Here is a 21,891-nt window from a genome sequence, read left to right as displayed (position 1 = left end):
CCTTTTCCTCTCTTTCCTTTTGCCTTTATTACAAGTGCATATGTGTATACAAGTGTAAATGAAATGGTTTTACAATAAACATAACTGTGTGAAATCAAACATCTCTAAACTCTTGGATTCGACACTTTTGACACTTGGATTTTCTGCCTGAAAGCACATACCTCCACCACAACCCCACTGTCCCATGGGTGCCCAAATTTTCTCACCTCAAGGACCCCCAAACAGATACGCATTATGCTTATTTGGTAAGTTTTAGTTGTTGGGATCCCCTGTCCAAGAAGATTTTTTTGTTCTCAAATGATTTAGAGAACAATTAAACAACTCTTTGTTATAGTTTGGGGGAATAACAGTGAAGAGAGGGAAATCTATGATCAAAGTTGTAATAACCTTTAGTGAATTAAATAAAACTTACAATGAAATACAACTATCTTTCATTTTGCTGAGGAACATTTCAAAGCCTGGTGCAATCGGTGCACTGAATCTTCTCTGAGAATTTCTCCCCTGTTACCCAAGGAAATTCTTCTTACTCAGTCAAAACTAACTTAACATAAGCAGTAGTAAACATGTCCTTATGCTAACATAACATTACCAGGTAACTTGTGTCTCAAAGCTCAAGAACTTAATCTTCACAGTATGTTGGTACCTTCTTACAACAGTACTAACAGTATTAATGTAACTGGAACCATAGTACCCTTTAAGGAACCACACTTAGAAAGTAACAAATGCTGTACTTCAGAATAAGGCACATAGGTAGTACCATGGCAAAATATAAAGTGTCTATTCCTGCGATTTCTAACTTAAATTACCCAACCTATTTAACGTTGGTCTTAACAGATAGGTGCATCAATAAGTGTAACGAAAGTTTCTCTTACCCAACACAAAACACAAACACTGTAGGAAATACTGTAGTAACTGAAATTCACATTGTTTTTTTTGTTTTTTTTATAGGGCAGCGATCTGCCTACACCCCTTACATGTCTTCTTATCTTGGACTCAGACCTACTTCATCACATAGTCTTTAGTCCAAGCTGGTGGTTGTCTCTCTCTTTGACGCACAGTTCCTGTTGAAGTCTCTGTCGGGCTGAGGTTTTCCTCTGCTGTGTCAGCCCGTGGTGCTTCCTTAGATCTCTCTGGGCAGAGAGAGAGGCGTGCTGCATTCCACCTTTTTCCATCACTGACTGAGGATGAAGGAGCTCAGCCCAGTCTGTCGTTGCACAGACAAGGGGTCACTGTACTGTGTCTCCCCCTTTCCCACATGGAAAGGCTTGCGCACTCTGACTGTAGCACCAACAGTGACTTTGGGGGGTCTGGCACCTCTCTTGGTGTCCGTGCATTGTTTACTCTTGGCCTGCTGTAAGACAACTCTGGCCCTGACATGTTCATACTTCCCTCTGCCCTTGGGAGGCGGCAGTACATTCAGTTTTGTCCGCATCGGTCTCCCTCTCAGAAGCTGGAACAGAGATTCACCGGTTGTGGCATGGGCCGTTGCACGGTAGCTGTGAAGCATCTCAGTGACCGCAGGCTTCCAGGGTTGTTGGGTTGCTTGCGCAGCTTGAATACTGCCTTTTAGCACTCTGTTAAAGCGCTCAACACACCCGTTAGCCTGAGGGTGGTACACGCTCGTTCTGACGTGCTTGATGCCTCTTTCTCTTAGAAAATCAGCGATGGCAGAAGACGTGAACTGTGGCCCATTATCCGTTGTAATGGTACAGGGATTGCCTTCCCGTGCAAAGACAGAAGCTAGAAATGTCATGAACGTGGTAGTAGTTGCAGTGGGAGTGAAGGCTACTTCCGGCCATTTACTGAAGTAATCAGTGAGGGTGATGGCAAACCTGCAGTCGTAGGCTCCACGTTCAAACGGACCCACAATGTCGACAGCCACGTGTTGGAACGGGCCCCTGGGAAACTCAACAGGTTGCAATGGGGCAGGAGATGTTTTGGCTGTCTTGTCACATGCCTGACAGGTCGCACATGACAACAGAACTGTGTGGACAAGATCATCCATGCGTGGCCACCAGTACAGCTCTCTGAGGCGCTGCTTTGTGCGAACCAAGCCCTGGCGTCCTTCATGAGCCAGGTGTACTGTCCTCTCTCATAGGGACTTTGGAACCACCAGGCGTGTTCCACGGAAGATCAGTGGTGACTCTGCAGCAAGCTCATGTCGCACCAGGAAGTAAGGCTGAACCTCAGTTGGAAGAGACTTTTTCCCCTTAGGCCACCCTGAATGAATGACGTCGTAGTTGTGCAAGTTCAGGATAGTCCTCACATTCAGCTCTGAAATCTGCAAGTGGCAGTGCAGTCAGGAGAGGAGAGATCTCAGCTATCTCTGTGACCAAGTCCTGCTCAGGATCTGCGGCAGGACTGGAGTAGCTGAGGGGAACGCGTGAGAGGCAGTCTGCCATGACGTTCTGACTACCTGGACGGTACTGCATGTTGTACTGGAAGCACATTAGCCTAGCTGACCAACGTGCAATTCTCATGCCAGCTCTGTTCATCCCTTTGGTGCTGAGTAGAGTGGTGAGAGCTTGGTGATCAGTTCTGAGTGTGAATCTGTGTCCCCACACATAAGTCCTCCATCTTTCCACTGCCCATACATAGGCAAGGGCCTCCTTTTCTATTGTGGAGTACTTCCTCTCAGCAGCTGACAGGGTGCGGGAAGCGAAGGCAACAATACGTTCAGCATTGTCTGTATGCAGCTGCGTCAGGACAGCACCCAACCCGTAGTCTGAGGCGTCTGTAGTGATGAATGTGTCTATGTGTTTGTAAACATGAGTTAATTGGAGAGAACGGAGATGACGCAACTCTCTCTCTATATGGCGAAAGAGGATTGTTTTTTTTTTTCTTCCTCAGAGGGTGATCCTCCGCTAACTCGAACGTGTTGAAGACTTCAATGACTTGCAATGACTGCTAGGGGGTTTTAATGTTCAAGAGTCTGTTGAATGACAGGCGGTCATAGAAAAAGACAATGTTTTCAACAAATTAAGATGTGGCTAATGTTCATTTGACTGCTCTATTGATTACATTTTTTGCCTCAATTCTCAACCTCAGCCGTATGAATCTTTTAATGATTTTTTCTTGTACTCCACAGCATGACGGAAGCCTGCTGGAGAGTGCCTGAGCTTCTTTCTCCAAGACACCCACTGCGTTGGGGAGCTCCATGAGGAAGGAACCAGTCTTGGTCCTAAATAGTTCCTCAATTTTGTGAATGAAATCATAGGCTTCTTGGGAGGGATGACAAAGAGCACCTGCCTTGAACTCTTTTAAGTTCACTAAGATGCTGTTTTCTCCAGCAGGACTGTCATCATTGTGCTCTGTTGCAATTTTGCATTTTTCACAGATGCTGGCAAACCTGATGACTTTGTGGACGATGTAGCCTGCGAGATGGAAGAGAATACATTTCTCAGTTTTTGTGAGGTCAGGTGCTGCTCTGTTCACCGCCATCAGCTGTTCCACTCTGACTGACGGAGTGATATTTTGCTCCACTGTGTCCAGGAAGTCTGCCAAAAAGCTACTGTCGTCTTCCTGGTAGCTCCCAGACCTGATGGTGGTGAGGAACTGCCCCACAGATATGATTCTCAGTGCATGATGGAATTCCACTGGAGTTGGGACAGGATTTTTAGACCTCACACAGTTGAATGTATTTTCAAGGCAGTCTTGTGTGAACCTTGACGTTAACACAAACCTGTGTCCTCGTGTCAGCATCTCCTCCTGTATGGCCAAAATTGATGTCGTTGCCATTATCACCCCTGTTTGAACAGGCTTCCAACCTCCCTTTTGACCAATCTTCATCCCACGGAACAGATGGACGATGTCCTGGAGGAAGGTGATGGCCTTTTGGTACTCCTCCATCTTGAGCCTGCTCAGGGCTGTAATTGGATGGCGAGATGACATGAGATCAAACCAATGATCAACTTGCTCCAGGAACCACGCTGTAGTCATGTAGGACAGAGGGCGGTTTTCTTGCTGCACCATGTATTTCAGCCCAGCACTTGTTGCCTTACTGAATACATGTAGAGCAGGACCAACCTTCATCTTATCAAAGTGACTTGGCTCGATGGCTGCAGCTGATAGATGGGGAGCTATTTTTAATGCCATCCCTTCTTGAAAGGTCAATAAGTCCTTAATAGGGACCACTGAAACCTCGTTGGAGAGGAGGTTCTCTTTGTTCACAATATCCTCAGGAATTATGAACACCTGTCCACGGACAAGGGCACTTTTTAGATTTTTTACCAGATGTGGGACATCAGGCATGAAATAGAGCTGCCTGTCTGGTGTTGCCGGATGTGGCGCTGATGTTTTATTGTGGTCGACCCCAAAGGATTTCCACATGGCCCGGTTAGGGCTACCCATGTCGGTGGTGACATCAAGCACATGTAGCCCTATGGATGCTGCCCTCTGTATTATTTCAATAATTATTGGCCTGTACTCTGCTCCATTGGTAGAATTGCCACTGTAATGATATGCCACTACTTGCTTCCACCGTGTTGTGTTTCCAGCCAACATAAACACACAAGCATGTGTTGCTACTCCTGTGTGACCTGGTAAAGTCACATCACCATACAGTTTGCCGGAAAGCATGTGCAACTCCACACTTGGTGTGATTGCCATTTCATCCAAGGTCAACACACACTCCCTTTCAAGGTCTGTCAATCCATCTGCCTTCAGTTTTAGAAAATCAAAGACCTCTGTCAACACACCAGGCTCAACTTTAACACATTGCATCCTTCTTTGCAGGGTTCTTATTCCTGGCAGGGGAACCTGCAATTCCTGCAGGGTCTTGTAACCTGTTGGACCGGCAGCAAAGCGAATTTTTAACGCCTTCTTAATTGTGTCATTGCTCCATTTCGTCCCTTTTGTGGTTAGTCTGCCTAATGCCTTAATTTGGTCTTTTGAAAAAGTTTTCTTTAATTTTTTGTCACTAATTTTCATTGTCTTCTTGAGAGCTGCATTTTCCTTCCTTATTTTTCTTAGTGCCGCCTTTGCTTTTTTAGTGATTTTTTCTTGTCTCTTTAATTTTTTCAATAGATCCAATTGACTGGCTGCTGGCTGACTGGTATGCTGACTGGCTGCTGGCTGACTGGGTGGTGTCAGCTCTCCCTGTCTCTCCTCACTAGCCATGTCCTCTCTTTCTTCACTCTCACTTTCCCTTCTTTTCTCAATCTTTGAAACTGATGTAAGTAGAAGACATGGCACTGTTAATTTTTAAATATTCAAAATAGTATTATATCACTTCAAAATATGAAATATTACTAATTATTAAGAGTTCATACTTACTATACCTGTGTCACCTTTAACACTATAGCTGTGATCAGCAGCTATAGGCTCTATATTTACAGGTCCAGGGGTGCATCGTGGTGCAGGGGCCCTCCTCTTTTTGACCACAGGGCGATGCACAAAGATGGTGGTAACAGCATCTGCTCTCAGCCTAGTCTTGCCCTTTTTGGTCTTGACAAACTGGTCTGCCTCAAAATGTGCCTGTGTTTACTTCCCACACACAACAACTCAGGTTTGTCTACCCACATACACATCCCATAGTGGTTGAATGCACAGTATTAGGGAACACTTTATACTTACTGGACATGTATACACTCATTACATATATAAAAGACAACCAAGAACATGAGACAACTTTATACAAATTAATATCACATCAGTAACTGATGCCACTTGTCATACTTTGTTAAACATCAGCAGCAAAAGCTGTTGATGATCACAACTAATGAAGTTCCATAACTTAAGTTGAGGAACAAAGACCACACCTCATCTCCCAAGGCAATTTCCCATCCAAGCCTATATAGGTGTGTCTAACCCTTTCTCCTCTGTCTTTTTCTCCCTCTCTCACTCTCTCTTTCAGCACAAGAACCACAGGGGGATTCAATGGAGCCTGAAGACTCCCTGCAATGAGACAGCACCCTCACCCTGCACCCTGAGTCTCAACTCCCTGGGTTTTACAAGCCTTTCCCTGTTCCTTATTTTTAATAAACCAAACATTAAGCTTCCCAATGGTATGGTCTTTGTTTGTGAAAAAGTGCAAATGAAGTGTTTGAATATTATTACCTCGCATATTTTTTTGTTGTTGTGATCTTTAGTGATAGTAAGATTGCTCCTGCTGACTTGAGCCAACCATTTTTTTCTCCTCTCCTGTCAGTGGGGAAACCATACATTCGTACTCCTTTCTCCGTGCGATTGGAGCATCCCCATGCAGCACAGCAAACCATGGTGGAGACTATATGCAAGGACAACACGGAGGAAAGGGCACAGACAACCTGCTTGACATGCTATTCATGTTTCTGAGTTTATTAGAGATTTATTTAATAAATTCATTGCGGTAAATAAATGCATAGTAAAAAGACAAAAGATACATAAAACATATATATTTATATGTGTATAAATATGTGCTTTAATGTGTCCTGTCCTGTCTGGATGGGATGTGTTTTGTACCACTTTTTACCCTTTTTAATAAGCAGATTTCTGCTTAAATCATTAAGATTACTTAGGCCCTCAGTTACCATGGGATTACTGAAATCACCATGAATTAAAGAAATGGTAGAAAATTAATCTAATCTGAATTTTGAAACATTCCTTCCCTCCCCCGCCCTTTAAATATATCAATAAACATTAGGATGCGATTGCTCTTGACTACCATACAAGCTTTACTTTTTAAAAAAACATTGATGTAACTACATACACATGTCGGTGTGCTATATAAATATTGTATATAAATATTGTAAATCAATGCATTTATTGACTACTAATTACCAAAAATCGCAGTTCTGTCTCAGTTCAAATTGCCCGCCAAGTACCTTCTGGAACTATCTGAAGCTACGTGAATCACGTGACCATCAAGCATTTTGGACTTCCGTTAACGCAACTGGCTCTGATTGGTTTTACCGCCAGTGGGGTTGGTTTACACCCCACTGGCGGTAAACCAAAAACAACTACAACCTCACGTGTGGAGTGACGTGCCACGCCTCCGCTATATAAATAAGCAATCCCCTTCTTTTCATTTCATTCAATCTTTGACAATAAGCGACGGAAGAGCCGGTCTGTCTTCCCAATAAACTTTTTCTCAGCGCGGAAAAGACTTATTTTTTTGATCTTTCCAGGTAAGTAGCTTCGAAGATAAAACAGAAAGCCGGGTCCCGGTCACGCTGCATCTGTGTGTTTCCCTAGCTGTCGAGTACATTGTACAAGTAGCCTAAACTAGGCTATTTACTAACCAGGCTTTTATTGCTTTTCTTGGATTGTAATCCGAGTGGAAATGTAACCTTTTTGGACTCAAACTCACAGCGTCGCAGTAGGTTAATGCTGTGATCCCAAATGCTTCAAGAATGATCTTGTGTCATTTGTTTTAAACTTGAATTTAGAAATGTAATTGCTTTTTGTTTGCCTGACTGGATTGAACTGGCACTTAGAACTGTTTTAAATGTAAGTTATCACTATGGACTTGAGTATCCCGGTTATGATCGGGTTTTTGAAGTATCCCGTTTTTGTGTTTGCGCATGTAAACATCATATCCCGATTTCAGAAGGATAAGCCCTTATCCCGTGTTTGAGAAACCCGATTATGCTAGCTGGAGTACTCCGAAAGAAACCGGGATACTGTTGCATGTATACATCTTATCCCGGTTTCTGACCGCTGCCCACTACCAAATTATCAACAGTCATTTGACTGTTTTGTTTTGATGTTTGGCCACGTAGTAATGTTTCTTTAGTATTTTCCACCATGACCTGACTTGCTCCACTGTACGTGTTGGGAAACCGGCGTCCTGTAGTAGAATAGGTCAGCATTTTGATGCTTTCTCCCATCTAAACTGCCAAGTATATTTAATTCTTTCATCACCGAAAGACCGGGATACTCAAGTCCATGTAAACGCAGTCACTGTGCTAAGAGGATGGGATGTTAATGATGATATCCTGTCATGTCATGATCTTACCGGACGTCACGGTAAGATCATGGCATGCCATACTAAAAAATATTTTTGAAAATAATTGTATTTTTGGCCGAAATGGTCTCCCTTGGTAGGCTAAGCTGCTGTTAGAACCAGTGTTTCTAGGCACCGCTGCTGAAAATGCGCCAGTTTTTTCACGCACAGAAAAGGAGAGAGAGGATTCCTCCCAGTTCTCCAGAGTTGCCACTCTGTTTGCTTGTGAATATGGTTTAAGCCTGCAGCTGACAATTATTTGTATGTGTTTTAACTCACTCACAGGACGTTTTCCTTGGATAACGTTGAATGCATCATAATTTTATGCTGTGACTTGATGATAGGTGTCCTTCCTCCTGAACCTCATCTGTGTGGAAGAAGAGAGTCTTCATAACATCTCTAATATGAACAGAACAGTCTTTCTTCTGATGTGTGCAATAAGCCTCTCAGTGAGCTCTTCAATCAGAGCAAGCCAAAGTAAGTCTTAATCTCCTGTTTATATCGGTCTGAATAATTTATTGAAAAAAGGTTTTGTCTGTTATTTATGTGGCTTATTTCATAGATGCATCATGTTGCAGGTGGAAAGTCTGCACACAAGGTCTTGGCCTGCATGAATCTAGGATGTGCTGCGAATGTGACTCACGTATACTGCAACGATAAACTGATATTCAACAAAGCTGATATTCCGGACTGCAAAAGCATTCTAGAACCCATGAAGGTCTGCAAGAGCGGTGGTCGGGCATTTGTGAATACAACCGGTGATTGTGAATTTGAAGGGGACAGCGGCCATATTGACAAATATCCAGGTATTCAAACCATTCTTAAAACTTCTGTTTCAGCTGAGTGAGCTAATTCAGTAACTGATTTTAGTTTATAGAAAACAATCACACATTCAACAACTGCTGACACTGGTGATGTTGAGTTAGAACATTATACACAAGCGTCACACCCAGCCAGCCAGACTCGCAGCAAGAAGGTCCTTTCTGTGTTGAGTTTGCATGTTCTCCCCGTTTTTTTTACCACCCATAGGTGTGAATGTGAGTGTGTTTGAAGTGAGTGTGTATGATGTAGTAGGCTATGGTATATGGCATGTGTATCATGTAGCATGGTGTATGATATGATATGGTATGTAAAGCCTTTTTGAGACATACTTGTGATAAAGGGCTATATAAATAAAGTTGATGTGACCTCATTTTCCTCATCAAAGCTCAACAGCATCATATCCTGTATATTGGTAAATGTTTACCAATAACTCAGGTTATTGGATCTAATATCACTTCGTAACACTTCTCTTGTTTTCTGAACTAGACAGCAACAGTACTAGTGCTACTCTTTTCACTTCTACTCTGGCAGGCAGGTGAGCTTTTCCTGTCGAGTCACGTCACAGTTGTTGAAAGTGTGATTGTCACAGATTATATGAATAGAGGCTAAAGTGTGAGATGCATAAATAAACACCTGGAAACTATAGTGAAAGTAAAGAGCTATGTTTTTTTTTTCTGTAAGGTGGAGATGCTGCCAGCCTCTATGCCTCTGAGATAGTCGAGCTCCAAAACCAGGAGCGGCCCAGGATCAGCTCTGAGGACATGACAGGTGCAGGGAAAACACTGCAAATGTGCACATGATCACATTGAAGTCATATGGATGTGTAGCTGATATTTTGAGAGTACTTTTGGATAGCTTTTGTAGCCAAGGCCCTGCTGGCCACACTGTAAATAGTTGATAACAGTGTTAGGTAATGTGACTCATATGAACTTGTAGTGAATGAAGCTGTGGCCTATGTGGAATAGAGTGCTGTTGGGACTTTGTAGGTCTCTTTCATTGATCATTGACTGAGTTTTTCCTTTTGCCTGCAGCTCATACAACATCATCACCAACATCAAGTGATGGTAAAGAAAATTCTAAGGTCCTAAAATCTTAACTTGTGTCTCTTTAACTAAATTGTTCCTGTTTGTATAATGAATTAAATATACTTTCTCCTCGATTTAGCAGGAAAAATCGTCGGTGGAGTTTTTGGTGAGTGTTTAACACCATTAAATCTGTTACTTTTTCTGCTTACGCCGCGTTTTTTCTGCTTTTGGGATAGCGACTGTTGTCAGCAGCCAGTGGTACATCTTACTTTAAACTTTTATGATATATTATACTTTCAATTCTGAAAAATAATATTTCTTGATACAGGTTCCTGCTACAAATCCTACTTGCTTCTGCTCTGTCCTCTTCTGTGTCTTGGGAATGCTTCATCTTTCGCTCACGGCTGCAACGCTTGTCTTTCAAACACTATCCAAACTAAAGATAATAAAGGTGAGATTTAAATTTTATGATGTGGTGCGTGCATCATGTATTTATACAGTTATCTGAAATATCCATCTCTTGGTTCCACAGGTGGAGTAGGCCTAGTAGTGCTTCTAGGTTGGATTTCTGTCTGAAAAGGTGCAGTTGACAAAGGTTTGCCACAGACATGTGCCCATGTTATATAATTCGATTAAAATTAAAATGTTTCCCACATTCATTACAGGCGAAACAAGAGGCAGAGTAGAGAGCCAACAGAGTAAGTAAAATACATAATTATTCACTAAGTTCCATCACTGATAGATTAAACTATGTGAGATCACATTACCAACACTTCTTCATGTTAAATATGAACTTCTTTCAGTGAACCTGCTGAGACTGTAGCCCTAAGAGATGTGAGAACTGCTGGGGAAAACGGAGAGAGGTTTGTGAACATTGAATAAGCAGCATAGCCACAATATGTGTGACTGTAGACAAGATACTCATTCTGGGATGTCATTTTACGCTTTTAGAGAAGCTGCTGGTGGTCCTGGACTGGATGATGACAACCCTCCTCCTCAGCCTGACCATGGAAGATGAACCGCAGCAGCCTCACTGCAACGTCTTTACCTCTCTCTTTACTTTTCTTTTGTAACATAGAAGGCATAAGTCCCTGATTTAACAATCAGAGAATAGTAGTATTTATTGCTTGTAGTTAGGATTAATAGTTGTACTTTACAGTAGGTTTTATTTATTTTTATTTGTTTTTTAGATTTAACGCTCACTTTTTCTCTGTTTTCTTTTGCCTTTATTACGCTATTGCCTTTAGTACTTTAGTAAATGCAGTGATTTTACAATAAGCATGTAACAAATGTGTGAAATCAAATGTGTCTGTTATGCTTCATGAGACAACCTTGGATGTTCTGGTACATACCTCCAGAGATGGGCGGTATCTAAATTAAATGTATTTGAAATACATATGTAAATACATATGTATATTTTGTAATTTATATTTGACTACAGTGAAAAAAATACGATGTCATTTTTATGAAGATACTTTTGGTTGTGGTATTTTTGTGTGTTAAAATAATCAAATTACTTTTCTATAATATATCAGACCAAATGAAATGAGGACTTCTATAATATTCAGATTTCAAGGCACTTGTTTTTATGTAAGGCTTCCTGCCCTCATACTTGATTTCATACTATTTGGTTTTGTTTTTTGTTGCCATCCTCCAACAGGCAGAGATGCTTGTAGGTGAAGAAAATGTTACTGTTGAAACAATGTCAGTGTGTCTCAAATGCATTTTTGCATTTTGGAAATAAAAAATATTATATTTTAAATTAAATACATTTCTTGACACCAGGAATTTGTAATTTACTTTGATACATTTAATGAGCATGTATTTGTAATTTGTAACTAGATATATTTTCATGTATTTTTGCCCATCTGTGTATACCTCCACCACAAGATGAAGCTATTTTCCATTATGTCTAACGGTCCCGAGGCTGCCCAAACTTTCTCACCTCAAGGACCCCACACCCACAGACAGATACACATTATGCCTATTTGATAAGTTTTTGTCCTTTGGATCCCCTGTCTGAGAAGATTTGTGTTATTGTCAAATGATTCAGAAAACAATTAAACAACTCTTTATATTATAGTTGGGGGAGGGGATACCAGTGGAGAGAGGGAAATCTATGATCAAAGTTATAATAACCTTTAGAAGTGAAACAGTGAAACACACCTAACTTTTTATTCCTTTGTATAGCCCCCAGTGGGAGCCATTGCACTACCCAGTTCAGTGGCTCAGGCATGAAAAACAGCACAGTGCAGCGCCGCTTGTGGCCTGCAGGCGGCGTGTGTGAGTCGCCAGTAAATTGTCCCTCCAGGCCGTGTTGGTGCACTGAATGCCATGCTTGTATGTCAAGAGGCAGGGCAGCGAGAGAAACACACACGGCTATTGCTTTCAGTGGAGGAGGACCGTGTCTCTCCGGCAGTGCACAGTCCCAGCCTACGGTGGAAATACACACTGTACATTTTTCTGAGACGCGTTCATCTGCTGGGGATCGATTGCTGGGGGGAAAAGCCTTTCTGGAAGGACTGCAGCAGCCGCTCTGGGGAAACACATTTATTTCTACACGACCATCAGAAAAGAAGACGATTAGCTGGTAAGATTATTGTGAGTTTGACAGGCTGTTATAATAATTGGCTTATGTGATGTGCTCGGCAAAATTATGTTGGGAGTTTTCATGTTATGAGATATATATTTCATATCATGTTTGAAAGTGTCCGCTTACAGTTCCCAGTTCTGGTCGTGACAGGTGGAAAAACTGCAGGTGTGCGCTGAAATTGTTTTGGATCAAGTTGTCTGCTCACAGTCTCTGGTTGGATACAAAGGTGTCGCTCCGTGAAATTAATACAAATTAATTGTATCAGGCCTTCCTCTCTCTTCAACAGTTCTGCAATATTGTAGGGAGCATAGGAGGTGAGCTGTCTTCACCACAGTAGTTGCTCGAGGGACATACCGCTGTGCCTCAGCAAATATCAACTTTTTCATATTTGAATGTAATTGAAATGTTAAGCCATGCCTATAATCGAAATCAGGGTTTTAAATCAATAGAGGGGGACCGTTGAATTCCATCTTTTAAATTGACATGAATTGTGTCCTTGTTGTTATGGAATAGGCTGCTCGTACAACTTTGGTATTGCGCCAAGATGACTGCAGGGCTCTTTAGTGGTACCAGCTGCTGGACATCACTGTGTTGGTTACTTTCTATACCAAGTCTTACCACTGACCTACAAGGAACTGGTATTGCCCAACTGAAGAGGAAGTGTTTTGTTTGTGGTGTCTGCAACTCAGTGTGTTTGTGGTTTCACACGCAATAAGGTGAGAAACAGTGAAATTCTGTCCATAAATGATGGGAAATGAGGCAAGCATGTAAGAAGGTGTTGTGTAACACCGTTTCTGTCTGATATCAGTGTTAGAACAGTGTGAGACAATGGAAATCATTCATTGGCTCCGTGTGTAAAGAATTCCTAATGGAAATCTGACCTTCAGTACATTTTTGTTTGAGGTTATAATATTGTACCTGCTGTTTAAAACACTTGCAGCTGTAAACCTGGCAATAACTTCTTAATAAGTAAGCCTCTGTGCACCTGACCCACACTGAGAAGCTATGCGGACTAGATGTGTGTAGTCATACAGCTGTTGTATCCCTTTGGTACAGCATGTATCGCAGACTATTATCCCCCCAATTATCTACATTATTAGATGCTGCGTTGGACCAGCCTCGCATTTCCCGGCCTGAGCCTCAACACACCTATCACATCATCACAGTTCTTTACAGTAAAGTGCTACATTTCTGCTCCTGGCAGCCAGCAGCCAGGCTCTCCCTCTATCCCTCCATCCTGATCCATCCCTCCACCAAGCGAATCACTGGGCTGCTGCGGCTGTGGAATAGCTTCACCAGAACCGATGAGAAAAAGAGATAAATGGTCATCTTACATGCCGTGCTGGGAGACTGTGAGGTAGAGAGCTGAAAGCTGCTTGATGAAGCCCAACAAGGGTGGTGTCCAGGGAATGATCTGGACTCACTGGTAACCATTCAGTGGCAGCTCACCTGCTGGGCTCAGCGAGTAATTGTGTTTATCTGACATTCGATCATTGTTTTATCTACTGAAACTACTGAATTTTAATAGATAAAATTGTGTTTGTGTATGTGTGTCTGAGCTTGAGAGAGAGAGAGAGATTTACTACAAGTGCTTTGTCATAACGAAGGAAACAGATGACGTTGGTGACATTGGAACTGCTGTGATGTGGTTTTGTGACTGATGTGGGAGAGAGACTTGCATGTTTCTGTTGTTTTCATTTCCTCTTTCTGATGAACTTGCAGATTCAGGCAAGGATGGGAGAATTTGCCCATGAAGCACCATGGCGTATTCTTCCAGTTCAGCCTATTTCAGTATCAGTTAAAACGTCTCGTCACGGGGCGTCCTGGTGGCTCGGTTGACCAACGTGAATCCCATGTATCCGCAACGTACTGGGTTTGAATCCGGCCTGCAAACTGTCTAATAAAGCAAGTTATCCTTCAGAAAAAACTTGTTGTTGGTGTTTTGGTGATCGCTCTGAAAGTGTTTGATCATAGACGCCACTCACTGGTTTGGATCAAGGCGTCATGTCCAGATGATTGCAGAAAATGGATAATCACACAAGCCTGAGCCTCAGACTGGCAGGCTTTGGGACAAGGACAAGGTGTTACAGAGAAATATGAGCCCATGGTTTCCTTGTGAACTTCCTGTTTCCTCCTGATTTGCCTGGGAGGCCGTGGCGTTGGTCTGGCTGGAGCTAGGCTGGTCAGCTTGCCGCAGAGGATGTTTGAAAGGGAAAGCAGCCCATGCAAATCCCCTGCTCTCTCCTTGGGAATAATACCTGAGCTCCAGCGCTGTTCCGTCTGCTGTCCTTGCACTGATATGGTGCTCGCCAGAGTGAGCAGCGTCTGTGTATTATGTAATATTTTCCATCTGAGTAGCAACAGAAGTGCCATAGCACTGTAGAGCCCACACCTCGTCAATGCAAATCATATTCATTCTGTGACTCGTGTTTTTGTCTCCTCTCCTTCCTTGGGCTTTTATTGCTGTGTGATTTAATCAATCAGATTGTTTCTAAAATTAGTAATTGGAAAATTGATTGTGGCTATAAGCATTAGAGACTGGCACTGCTTGTAAGCAGAGGGCCACCTTTTTAATCCAACCTTAGGGCGTCATTTTCCTCCTGAGTTGTTCATGTTTAGCCTACTGTACGGGCTTTGTGTGGAGAGGTGGCCATGCAATCGACAGCCGGAGGGTTTTTTAGTACGATCTTGTGATCTTGGGTCAAAGAGCAGCCTGTGCACCGCGCTCGTGCTGCACTGTGGGATCCATGCAGTGAGAGGACCGTAACAGCCGTATGAGTCTCATTTAAGACAGTTACGCAAGTCAAGTCGGTTCTCTGTAGGTCTCCACTCTCTCTCTCTCTCTCTGACTGATTGACCGATGTGAATGTCCGGATTCCGGGGTGTGGACCCACGCTAGGTCTGGTTGCTTCAAGATGTTCTGATAAAAAGTACCTTACTGTGTTTTGATAATGAAATCAGGCACCTTGTAATGTTTGTGTGTTCAATGTGACCTCCCTTCATGCCGCGGCTGTTCTGATTCCTCTTTCCAAGGCTCCTCTCTCCCTACTGTTATGTTCTAGGTCCAAGTGCTAATGTGCTATGTTCTAGTTGTTATGGGTTGAAAGCATAAAAAAAAGAGTGTTTGTTTTCTTGCTTCCCTAAGCTCCTCATCTCAGGTTAATCAGCACCTTGTCAAACTTTTCATGTTTCCCTTCTCAGCTCATGTAATATTTATGATAACAAGCGTTGTAGTTGCTGCTGTCTTCAGACGAGCTTGATTTCAGTAAAGCAGCAGAATGAGTGACAGAGGAGGGCATTTCAGCGTAGAACGTGGTTAATGATTATTTGTAGGCTGTTTCCGTACAGATTGAAAAGAATATGTGAGAAAAAACTGTGGCACCTGTCTTGTTGGCGTCTGAGGACTTGGATCCCACTGCAACGATTTCTTTCTTTGAGATAATTATTTCAGTTTGTTGTGATTGAACCTGTTTTTACAGTAGCGTGAAGTTCTACAGTATATGCTGGGTTCAGAAGCACTGTTTACAAATCATTTCTGTGGGCAACAATATTAATTGGAGAAATGTTGATGCGGCATAAACCCTAGCTAGGTCAGTTGGGCCCTGTTGTTCCTCTCTGGCCTTGGAGGTTGTGGTCTGAGGTCTGGTTTTGCCTTGGGCCGGGCAATATGACCCACATACTCTACTGACCTGATGAGGTTTAGCCTGCACACCTCTGTTCTGATGTGTTGCACCTCTACCTTAGCACAGCATGGTCTGCTCTGCCTCTGTTATCTGTTCCATTGTGTTCATTCACTGGACAGGCTGCTCTCATGTCAGCACATACCATACAGCGTATACTGTAGATAGCAACCAGGACACAGTCAGGACCTCATAATCAAATGTCTTTTATTATCAGTATCATTATCTTTGCTCATCAGAGGCCATGAAATCAATTAGAAAATAAAAGCTAGAGAAATACCAGGGGCACGTGCGTAAACTGTATGTCAGTTGGAAGAAATGGGTTGGAAATCATCTCCTGAACTCAGTCAACCCCTCGATCCTGTGTTCATATGCTTCAGTAAAGTGATATATGTATGCATTAGCCCTAAAGTAGTCTCAAAATGTAAAAGCATGTGCAAAATTAGTGTTTTCTGTAGAAAAACAGCGATAGGCCTTGGTTGAAAGGCACTTGAAAACTGGTTTCGATGTGGTCTAGACGAAACAAGGCTAGATCAGATAAGGACACGGGTTGATAAATATACTCCACTGTTAAAATCCTTGAAATAAGCCAGTATTACTGTAAAAACGTTTATAGGCTCGGCTTTCCTCAGCAGACCACAACATTGCCCACAGCGTCGCCTGGCCATAGAGCCCTCCCTGTAAATAGACTGTGATGGCAGTGTAATTACGATTGGCCTTCTCTGGTGTGCTCATGCTGAGCGTGAAGAAAGCCCTTGATCACTCAGACTGAAGACGCACATCGACACAACAATCCACATTCGCGCCGCCTTATGTAATACTCAGTGACGTGACCTGACATGTAATTGTCACTCACAGCTCTTTTTCCTTCTGCTGCGCTGTCTGAATTCTTACATTCAGCTGTTTGCACAGAGATATGTTCATCTGGTGAAGGTTGTCAACGAATGCCAATGTCAGGGACTGTTAAAAATGTCCTTTAGTTACGTAACAGCAGCTGAATCTAGATGTAGAATTTCCCAGTTTTATCACTGTGATCTTAATGACCTCCAAAGGGGAGTTTCCCCCCTCCCTGGCCCCGCTGCACGTCGGCAACGGCTTTTCAGACGGTGAAAAATGTCCCAAAGGAGGCCGGCAACTGTGATTGGCTGCTGATGGGACTCCTCTGGATAAGGATTGGTTGGTTGGCGGTTGTTGGCGTCAGGACTAGTTAGTACACATTAGTCTCACAGGAATTCGGATTGGCCGGAGGTTACGATGTTTGTTGTTGTTGTTTGTTGTTGTTTTGGCCCAGCTGAGCAACCCCCCCCCCCCCCCCCTTTTCCTGCCCTGGAAAGGACAAGGCTTGGAGAGGCCCGCAGTGGGGACCCGAGGGTGTTAGAACGAGAGAGGAGGAAGGAAAGAGGACAGGGAATGAAAGCGTTCGACAGCAACAGAGGGAGGGGGAATGAAGACAAACAAGTGGGAGGAGAGAGAAAAAAACTGAAACAGTGGGCAAGATGAAAATGTCTGTCTGTAGAGCAAACAGCTTTTTCTTTCTCTCTCTCTCTCTTGCTCAGCAGCTACCCTCCCTTCTCTCAAGGTTCTGACCTCTGACCCCCATGCTTGTTCACTTCTGAGACTGACAAACATGGCCCAGGCCAGTCCGCAGAGATATGCATATTTAATAATCCCGGCCGTCACCCTTCTGGCTCCAAGGAGAACAAGGGGACCTTGGACTCCAGGGCAGGGCGGAGTAAAGCTGAACTGGGCTTGACTGGGATGGGCAAAGCTCTCTCTCTCTCTCTCTCTCTCTCTCTCTCTCTCTCTCTCTCTCTCGCTCTCTCTGTCATGTGATCATGTTTTCTGTGGGCAGTGATGTTGGGTGCGGAGCCTAGCTTGCGTAGACATAGTTGGTTGAATATAATAAGCCAAAGCCCTCCCTGTCCCTTCTGCTGTGGAGACACTGGTTGTGCTGTAGTATATCTTCCTTTCTGTAAGGGAGGTCTCTCCCTGCCTCCCTGTTTTAGAGACCATTGTCTCTGTTTTCTCTCTATATACTCATCTCTGTGTTTCTCTCTCTCTCTCGTTCCCCCCAGTTGAATCATGTGACTCTCTGGACACAGAGGGCGACCTGCTCCTCACTGCTTCTCATGCAGAGTGGAACTAGAGAGGGACACTCTCTGAATAACAAACACGCAGACCGACTTCTCTAACGCCTCTCTTTCTCTTGTTCCCTCTGGGTCTCTGGTATTCTCTTTCTCTAGTCTCTTCATCTTAGAAAACAACGTATCTTCACTCTGTTTCTGTACATCTACTTGTGATCATGCACAAGCTTTATTACTACAAACGTATTGTTTTGCGTTATTACAGAATCGAATTTGTTCTCTGCACAGGCTGTTCTGCAGAGGAAAAAGGGTTGCGTGATGGTTGCTGTACGTTGCAGAAATCGTAAGGGAAGAAGCCGACTAAATATTTAAAGGCATCACACCTTTTGTTGATATTCTCTTTCTCCCACTGTCTCCCTCCTCTGTCTCTGTCTCCCTTTCCCTGCCTCTGTCTACCTCATCTTTTCCGTTCTCTGTCTTCATGCCACATGTAAAAGGTCATTGCTATCTGTAGCGTAGTCATTAAGCAAACGACTTATAGCTGCGTTCTCAGCCCCGCTCTTCCCCTCCCACCTACTCTCTCACTCTATCTCCATTTGCCTTTGGCGAAAGGTCACATACAGTCCTCACATACGATGAGTTCAAATACGCGCGGAGCCAGTTGCCCAGCCCAGCAGTATATCTCACACATGCACGCCGTCGCACTTGAGACCATCCACACGAACCACTAAAACAGGTATTCAGATTTATGGAGATGTTGCGCTTTGAGCTCGGCACACTCTGTACGCTCTGCACTGTGTGTGACAGCCGGGGACAGTTGCCGTCCTCATTCCCAAGAGCTCCCATTCTTTATGCCTATGTCATGCTTCTCCTCAGAGCGTTGTGTTGTTAAGACATAGATCACTGTGTCCTTTAGACATATAGCCTAGCTCTGTGCACCCCCCCCCCCTCCTCCCTGCCAGCTCTGCAGTGCTGTGTAAGGCCCGGTGTACGCAGACAGGCACGAGGCTACTCTGAAGCTGCAGCACAGCTCGTCCCTCAGAGGGACGACGAAAACAAACACATCTCTTGAGGACGCAGCAAAATGTGGAACAGGACTCACCCAAAACAACCCAAAATAATACCTGCCTCCTTTTGGCGAAGGAACTTTAGAGAGAGAGGAAACAGCGAGGGTGTGAGCGCGTGTGCACATGTACGCGTGCGTGTATGCGTTGGTGGCTGTGTTTGCAAGCTTGCAAAACCTGTATGTGTGTGTGTGTGTGTGTGTGTTTTGACTGGATGCATTTTGGATTCTGTTTACTTTGTGTGTGTGTGTGTGTGTGTGTGTATTTTGTTTTATGAAAAGCTGGTTTAGTGCCTCAGGAGGGTTGGAGGTGCTGCCTTTTTGTCTCTTTGTCTCTTTGGTGGAATAAACATCTTAGAGAGTGATGTGCAGATATTTCAGTCTGACTGAAGCTCTCCTTACAAAGACAGCATCAGTCTCTTTTCGAGCCTCGTCCCTCTGTCCCCCCGCCCCCCCCCCCCCCCCCCCCCCCCATCTCTTCCTACTCCTCTGCCTGCCTGCCTCACTGTTTGTCTGTGAACGATACACAGACATTCTTGAAATATCCGCAACAGCCAGGGGATAAATCAGAATGTTTTGAGGTGGGGGAGGACTACATTTGATTTGGTTATCGCCGTCTATAGGGCTGATCAGTTCTGCCTGGCTTGGGTACGGGAGCCCACACCTTAGATGTTTCATAATGTCAACATGACAAATTTCACAGAAGCAACTATTTTACATGGCTGGGGTAACTGAGCCAATTGTGTAATCGCACTGTCAGTGGGCCCAATTAGGGGAGCGTCGCACCAACACCAAGCAGGGAACAGAGAGTGTTTACACAAGGGTGTCAGCAGGAGAAGGACCGGTGCCCCACAACCTTGGCTGGCTGCTGACACAATTCTAGCCTTACATATGGTTTTGAGACAGTTGACCTATTGTGTACTTTATTAGTACACACACCTACACCCAAAGGACCACAATGGAAATAAGCTCTTGGGCTTTATTGTGTTTTATCCTTTTGACAAATATTGTACAAAGATATGATGCCTTCTGGTGAGGCTGTGCATATATTATTTATGTATATATGTCATATATTTTTTATATTGTCAATAAAAAATTTCAATTCAATTCAATTATTTCTGTATATCTGGCCGTGCCGACTGTGGTCCTGAAATGAGTTTTGATGAAAGAAAATAATAAAAACAACAGTATTAATGATCAGAATGTGTTATCTGACTTCAGTTTTCAGAGTGTTTGTGAGCCGTAGTGAAGGATCAGTGCAGTTAAGTTGATGAAGCAGATCCCCTGCAGGCCCAACTAAGCTGTCTCCCCATGCATCTTCTTGATTGTATCCATCCAAATCCAGATATCTGTGCTTATCTGACATCTCACAGTTGGGGGTTGTGAAGGTCATGAAAGCCCAGCAGTCCGGTCCTCAACCCTCTGCATCGCTGCAACCCGCTATTGATTCTCCATTATGTCTCCAATCTGCTGCAGTAATCCAATAGTATCTGGGGACTGAAACAAAGCAGAGCTGGCCAAAGGAACCTATATGTAGTACTTGGGTCTTCTTTGCCTATCTGCTGCTGATAGAAACTGTATGAGCTGCTGTGGCTGAGATTCATTTTGAATGGCTCACACCCCTGATGTTATGATCAGATGATTGATCCTACATTGTTTTGGTCATTCGTGGGAACTGTCATTTAGAAAACAATTGTGTGCCGTGGCCATCGGGCGGATGGTGATGTGTTTTTTGTTGTTATTACCGCTACACTACCGGATGGGATCAATGAAGAAATACTATCGCTACTACTAAAAATTGAAAATCATTGGACTTGTATTTTCATCGTACGGGGGGACTCAGTTCTGCTTTCAGCAACATCGTTTCCTTGCCAAGACTGCTTGGCTACAGTCTGGCTACGGTTTGACTGGCACCCTTGTTAATATCGCCGAAGCCATGGAGGAGGCATGGCATGAGAGCCGGTGTTTGATCTGCACTCAAGTGTGTTTGTTTGAAGGGTGGTAGAGTTTCTGACTAGGGGGTGGGGAGGAGAGAGGGAAGAGGGTGGTTGAGGAATGGAGAGAGAGGAGGGGAGAAATATGTGAGCATGTGACGATGTGCGAGATTGTACCAAGCCGCGATGAGTTTGCCAAGAAACTTTTGCTGTTGCAACGGTTTTCTCTTGTACCCTTTTACTGGACAGCTACTGTGCTTGTGTGCATGTGTGTGTGCGTGTGTGTGTGTGTGTGTGTGCGTGTGTGTGTGTGTGTGTGTGTGTGTGTGTGTGTGTGTGTGTAAATTCCAAGCTTGACAATTGTGTGAAACGGAGATTGAGCCAGAGTGCTGCCTCATCTTTTTAATACATTCCCCACTCCAGGGAAATTCTCCACTGCTGTGCAGACATAGTGTTGCAGTTTCAACACTCACTTTTTCCATGTTACATTTCACTAATGATGCAGGCAATATTTCTGTCACTTTGCTTCACTTTCACACAGGCACAGAAGCACACACACACACACACACACACACACACACACACACACACACACACACAAATAAATGATATTATTTACATTTAGGTCATTGCTAGGCTGGTTCTGTGCGGTTGTTGTCCAGATCCACGTCGTATTATTGATCGGTTGTATCATTTTGCCCATTTGGTTCTCATCCAGACCACAGCACATCCCCTATCTGCTCCATCTATCATTCAGAGTTATTGG

The 21,891-nt window shown here is 43.7% G+C and overlaps 1 protein-coding gene and 2 long non-coding RNA genes across 3 annotated transcripts in view; all 3 read left to right on the top strand.

Moving 5' to 3' along the window:
- The first annotated feature begins 5,368 nt into the window (after positions 1–5,368).
- On the top strand, positions 5,369–6,003 carry LOC144539643 (uncharacterized). The gene is made up of 2 exons (XR_013505067.1): positions 5,369–5,506; positions 5,855–6,003. It is a non-coding gene; the product is annotated as an uncharacterized LOC144539643 (long non-coding RNA).
- A 4,410-nt stretch (positions 6,004–10,413) lies between these two features.
- On the top strand, positions 10,414–10,896 carry LOC144539588 (uncharacterized). Its single transcript, XR_013505034.1, has 3 exons — positions 10,414–10,469; positions 10,575–10,634; positions 10,723–10,896. It is a non-coding gene; the product is annotated as an uncharacterized LOC144539588 (long non-coding RNA).
- Positions 10,897–12,161: 1,265 nt separating this feature from the next.
- pip5k1bb (phosphatidylinositol-4-phosphate 5-kinase, type I, beta b) overlaps positions 12,162–21,891 on the top strand; it is a 38,198-nt gene continuing 28,468 nt past the window's right edge. Inside the window, exon 1 of the mRNA XM_071899646.2 lies at positions 12,162–12,361. The gene's annotated coding sequence lies outside the window, so the exon portion shown is untranslated. The remainder of the gene's footprint in view (positions 12,362–21,891) is intronic.

Source organism: Centroberyx gerrardi, chromosome 8, assembly GCF_048128805.1.
Source record: "Centroberyx gerrardi isolate f3 chromosome 8, fCenGer3.hap1.cur.20231027, whole genome shotgun sequence".
Lineage (NCBI taxonomy): Eukaryota > Metazoa > Chordata > Actinopteri > Beryciformes > Berycidae > Centroberyx > Centroberyx gerrardi.
Note: the sequence above shows the minus strand (reverse complement) of the source record. Positions and strands in the feature narration are given on the sequence as shown.